Below are 6,000 nucleotides of genomic sequence, written 5' to 3'. Positions count from 1 at the left end.
TGGATGTTGTAATCTGTGATTTGCAGAGTTAAAGGTTTGTTACAGTAAGAAAAGGTTTTCCATTCTTCCATGTTAGAAGCTCTTTCTCAATCGGCGTTCTTGTCTGTACTTGTGTTATAGAGGACAGGGGCAGCCCAAGTACTGTTCAATTCAAAAGTCTGCATCAAGCCAGGTGCACTCCAAATGCCCGGATGGGTTCTTGCTCCGCTTATCTTATTGAGGATGCATCGAGGAGTGACTTGGACTTCGGACAGCCGAAGTATCTCCAAACTTTTGCAACAACAAGTTTCCACGGGTTGTTGTTCCACTGGTTCCACTAGTTACCAAGTAAGCAAGTTCGAACTTGGCATACTCGGTATTGACAAAGGCCAAAAGGCTGGTTTAGCCTGTGTGGATTCATTTCTCAATGCACCACAGATGTGCAGCCTCACCCTTCCTGGAATGTATTCAGTCGGACTCAGGCCAGGTGAGGCAGCTTAAGATAGCATCACCATACAGGCTCCACATTCCAGTACCATTTCCTCCTCCAGCAGGTGTTTCTTGGATGTGTGTTGACTATTATCTCAGAGGCCCCTCCTACCCTCTGCCTGCTCTTATAGGGGCGTTCCTTTATCTTTAACATTCAGTAATTTGGCAGACGTACCCAATCAACTTCCGAAGCATTGACCAAGCATTGACCATTGATCAACAAGGCAACACAATGTAAGTGCTGCACGGCCGAGTGCATATACGAGTGTAGAATATGAAAAGCAATGGTATGTATTGATACTGTATTGTATATTTTATATTGTAAGGGGTTCCAGGATGAGCACCACCACTGCAGTTTCATCAACTTCAACAGAAGGCACTGACTTACCGTGAGTAGTGGTTGAAATAAGCCTAACATCTCTCTGACTCTCCTGAGGAGGAGCACTGGGGCTTCCCCAGTCCAGGACTCTGGTTTATCACAGATATTTACGAATTGTGGTTCGTAAATAAATAATTTAATATTCTAATATTGCAGGTTGTATTAGTTTCCTCCTCGCTGCCCTGTGCGTTGAGGCCCTCCAGACTGGGCCGCTATAGACCCGACCACAGGTCACTTTGAGCGAGGTGGTTCTCCTTGCCGCTGGGCCTGTGCCAGTGAAGGGGCGGTCCACATGGAGCAACGAGTCCAGCAGAACTTGTGGCTCCATGTGGACCGTCCCTTCACTGCACTGGAAATGGAATAACACAACCAAAGACACAAGAGTGATTGTTCACAACCCAGTCTCACACCAAAATGTAGCATAGCTAATTTGGTTTACAGCGGTAAACGTAGTAGTTACACAATAACAGCTAAAATGTCCAAACACATCGTAGCGGCATACAATAAGTTCCCGAAAATATGAACTTTCTCTCGGACGCCCCCATCAATCTCTGCCCAGAGAGGGCTCCACACACAAACCACGCCACCGCTGGGCCTTATTAATCTAAATTGGGTTTAGATAAAAATCAATTATTTCAGTAACAGTGATAAATAGAATACTATGTTGTCGATCATGTAGTACGAATTACCATGTAAATGCTCCACACGTTTTGGGTTCATTTTCTCTTTAACTTTACGTTTAGTGGCATTGGGTGGTTCTATTGGAGAAGTTTTAGGAGTACGCAAGCCCAGTATCGGGCCCGGGTACTGGTATCGGTGCATCTCTACCCGCAGGACATGTTCTAAAGATAGCACTAGTCACCATGAGTCACATTTCTGTTGTTCTTTTTGAATCAATGACACTTGCATTGATGTATATTTAATTTTATTGCTCAAAAAGGTTAGAAATTTATAATTATTATTTCTTTATTATTATTCCTATCATTGAAGGTGAAACCTGCAAAAAAATTATTCAGAAAGTTTGTATCAAACAAGTTTCCCTTCATATTACTCAGTGCCCTTCAAGTAGCTCTCAGGTTGAAAAAGGTTGGCGAAGGTATGCTAGAATGTGCTCTACTTATAATTCAGAACTCCACACCTACAAATAAATTATTATATTAATTATATTATAACTTAACTTAACTAAGCCATTATAACTAAACCGTATAACTTATAGGCTTTTCCTTCTAGAAGTCAAGCAATGCTGTGGTATCACTACTTTCGCAACCCCATCTTCCAAAGGCAATGTCCTGCGGTTACACACACACACACACAATTCTCCCGACACAGCGTTTCGACTATATAAAAACAAAGTAGACCAAATATCTTTGCATCAACAACCCCTATCGTCAAACAATCAAGGTCACCCATGGGCTACTTCATTTACATATATTTATTGGTTGTATTCCCCAGACTAGAATACATTTTGAGATCAGGAACAAACACAAACGCGTGCCTGCGACGACTCAACCCACATTGTTTGTGTTGTGACATTTATTTTCAGAATGAATAGAAACAGTTTAAGGTATATGTTGCGTATATGACAAAGTGGCATGCCTATGGACTACACAGCTCATATCTCAGATATATGCCCAATAGTAACATGCAGCAGACAATGACTTTGTTTAGATTTCATTATAGAAGGGGTTCTCAAAGTTTTGACAGCTGAGGGCCAATTTAGGAACCCAAAATTTGACTGAGGGCCGCCAAAGAAAAAATAAAACAGAAAAAAATCAAATTTTTAATAATTTTAATGACCAGGTTGCTCTCTCTACAAATCTCTACAATTACAAATAATTATACAATTATGTATTTGTCTGCATCCAGTATAAACACATTTTAAATAACAAATTAGGCAAAACCTGGCACAACTTCAGAAAACCTTAAGAAACATTCTAACACACAATCCCTGGGGTTCTCTTCGAATTTTGGATATAACAGTCCTGTGTGCATTTCAGAAACGTATTTAGAACAGTCGGTCTCATCTTGCCTTCCTTTCTTGTCAGTATGGAGCTCCTTATTCTGGAGCAATTCCAGCTACCAAATCACCACAGGAAAACCTACACGCGCGCGCGCACACACACACACACACACACACGCATACACAGGGAGGGGGAGAAAGAGAGAGACTTTTAAAATAGAAGCTTACCAAACAAGTCATCATCATCACTAATATCTCATTGCCTGTCATCAATAAGCTTGTCATTAAATCACACAATATTTGTTACTAGGTCAACGTACCTTTTTTTTTTTGCCGTGGGATTTGTGGTGCTGTTTTCGGTTGGCCACGATTCCTCTGATGTCCGGCGCCGTCGTTGCAATATGAAGGACATCATGTAGATGGCCATCTGTAAGCCTGGATCTCAGCTTGGATTTGTTGATGGCCATGGTGGAGAAGGTCTTCTCACAAATATATGTGCTCCCGAATAAAGAGACCATTCTGATGGCATGCTGGAGCAGTGCAGGGTATGTCGCTGGGGAAAGTGCTTTGTAGAACTCAATGAGATTCCTGTCACAATATGCTGCTCTGGCCTCGGAGCTCTCCTGTAGGTCGATGAGCTCAAAATGCATTTCTGCAGGCTCTTCCGCAGGGACACACGAGAAAGGATTTTGGAAGAGGTTGATTGACTTCTCGTGGTTTCTGAAGTCGGAGAAGCGGTGTTCGAATTCCTCTCTTTATTTTTTTATGAGGTTTTGGTTGTGGTCTGAGCGCAGGTGACGCAGAACGTGGCGCCCATCTGTGTCTGTTTCATCTACGAGCGCCTTTCAGGTGGGAAAATGGGTTAGAACTCCCTGTTTGAGCTGTCCCTGCAGCAGTTACATTTTTCTCTGGAAAGCTTTGACGTTGTCAAATAGTGTGTAAATAAGCTTCCCATGGCCCTGCAGCTTCAAATTGAGATCGCTGAGACAAGTGTTCACATCAACAAGGAGCGCTAGGTCACAGAGCCATTTAGTGTCACTTAGCTGTGTGAAATCCTGTCCTTTTGACTCCATGAACTCTCTTATTTCCTTCCTCAAGTTAAAAAAACGCTTCAATGTGGCACTTCTGCTCAGCCACCTGACAGCAGAGAAGTATATAACGTCACCAAAATCTGCCTCCGATTGCTCCAAAAAAGTCTTGAATTGGCGGTGATTCAGACCTCTGGACTTGAGGAAATTATCTGTCTTCACAACAATCTCCGTGACATGTTTCATTTCAAGCGTTTGAGCAGCGAGGGCTTCTTGGTGTATTATGCAGTGATATTTGATTAGTTTCTCCCCTCCGCTGTTGGCCACTTTCTCAGAGAGCAGAGACACGGCACCTGCCTTTCTTCCGACCATTGCCGGTGCTCCATCTGTTGTGTTTCCGACCATAGACGGCAGCTTCACATTGTATGCTTCGAGACTACGACACACAGCACCACAAATGTCGACTCCCCTTGTTCTGTCTTTGATACTCTCCAAACTAAGCAGCTCCTCGCCTATTTCAAAGTTCTCCGTGACCGTTTGGATGAAAATCAGCAATTGCGCTGTATCGGAAATGTCTGTGCTTTCATCCAGTGCGATAGAAAAGGCTCCCTTTCCTAGTCCCTCCATACGTTGTCCCAGTTGCTCTTTGAGATCTTTTGCCAGATCTTCGATTCGTCGTGTCACTGTGTCATTCGACAAACTTATGTCACAGAGCTTTGCTTTTTGCTCGGGGCATACAATGTCGGACACTTTCAAAATGCAGTCTTGCAAAAATTCTCCGTCACTGAAGGGCTTGCTCCGGCGGGTTATTTCTTGAGCTACAACATAGCTAGCCTGTGTTACAGCTTCACCGGATTTGGTTAGATTTGTGAAAACTGCCTCTTTTAAGTTGTTCAAGATTACCGGTGCGCTCCTCGCCGGTAAATTTGTCGTAGGTTTTATGATTGGTATCATAATGGCGTTTTATGTTGAAGTCCTTCAGCATTGCATTAACATGCTTGCAGATCAGGCACATGACTTTATCCAACCCGTGAGGTATGGCAAAGTAAGCGTATGTCCACTTATCTTGAAACCGCCTTTTCTCATCGCCAAAATTACGTTTTGTTCTCGAGGGGCCCGGCTCCCGCTTCGACTCCCGCTCCGACTCCATTATCACAGCTGCAGTCAAGGTGTGACTGAGGCGGGAAACGCCGTAAGCATCGCAGTGGTGAAAAAAAACATTGCACCGTGGTCGTGGACCTCTGGGAGTGAGGTCAAGTGACGTCTAAATCACGAAACTGAGGTTCATCCTTTCAAAGTAATGTACGGATTAAAACGAACAAATGTAACAGCATTTAATTGAAAGCTAGAGAGTCGACTTTACTCCTTATATTTATTTATTTTTGTTTAAATTAATATTGAGATAATAATAATAATAAAAATATATATATTTATAATAATAAAAATATATATTTTTTTTTTTACTTATATCTGTATGTCATTGCGGGCCGCCAGGAATGTTTCTGCGGGCCGCCATTGGCCCGTGGGCCACACTTTGAAAACCAATGCATTACCCTGCGTTCACACCAAAAGATGCATTTGCTGCCCGAACGCGTTGTCGCCGAAGTTTTGCGGCGCAGCAAATCAAGTTTTGCGGCGCAGCAAAGGTTTTGCGGCGCAGCAAAGGTTTTGCTGCGCCGCAGTTTTGCAGCGCGGGAAGTTTCGCCCGCGGCGCTTCTGAATTCATTCACGACCATGGCCGACATTACGAGCATTGCATGTCTTTACCTGTTGTGGAAGAGGGAGAGACGTCGGAATGCCCGTCGTTTATGGGTTCATGAGACCATTCGGAGCCTGGAAGGCTGGTGCTGCCTGGCACCCAACTGGGTTTTTTTTTGGGGTTGTTATTCTAGCCCTTTAGCATACTCATAGTTTAGTTTATCTGTGAACACAACTACACTACAGAATGCTGATTTGTGTTTTTTTTCGAGTTACTAAATAAATGTAACGGTAGTGAACTCTAGGTCACTCCAAGGGAGTAACACTGATTGGCTGTTACGGCATGTCACTCAGTGGCAACGCTGTTGAACGCTGATTGGCTGTCATCACGTGTTTGCTGCTGAAAAGTTGAAATATTTCAGCTCGAGCAGCATTTGTCGCACCGCAAAATACGTATACGCCCGCCG

This window comes from Gadus morhua, chromosome 9 (genome assembly GCF_902167405.1).
Source record: "Gadus morhua chromosome 9, gadMor3.0, whole genome shotgun sequence".
Classification (NCBI taxonomy): Eukaryota; Metazoa; Chordata; class Actinopteri; order Gadiformes; family Gadidae; genus Gadus; species Gadus morhua.
This window is presented reverse-complemented; position numbering follows the sequence as displayed.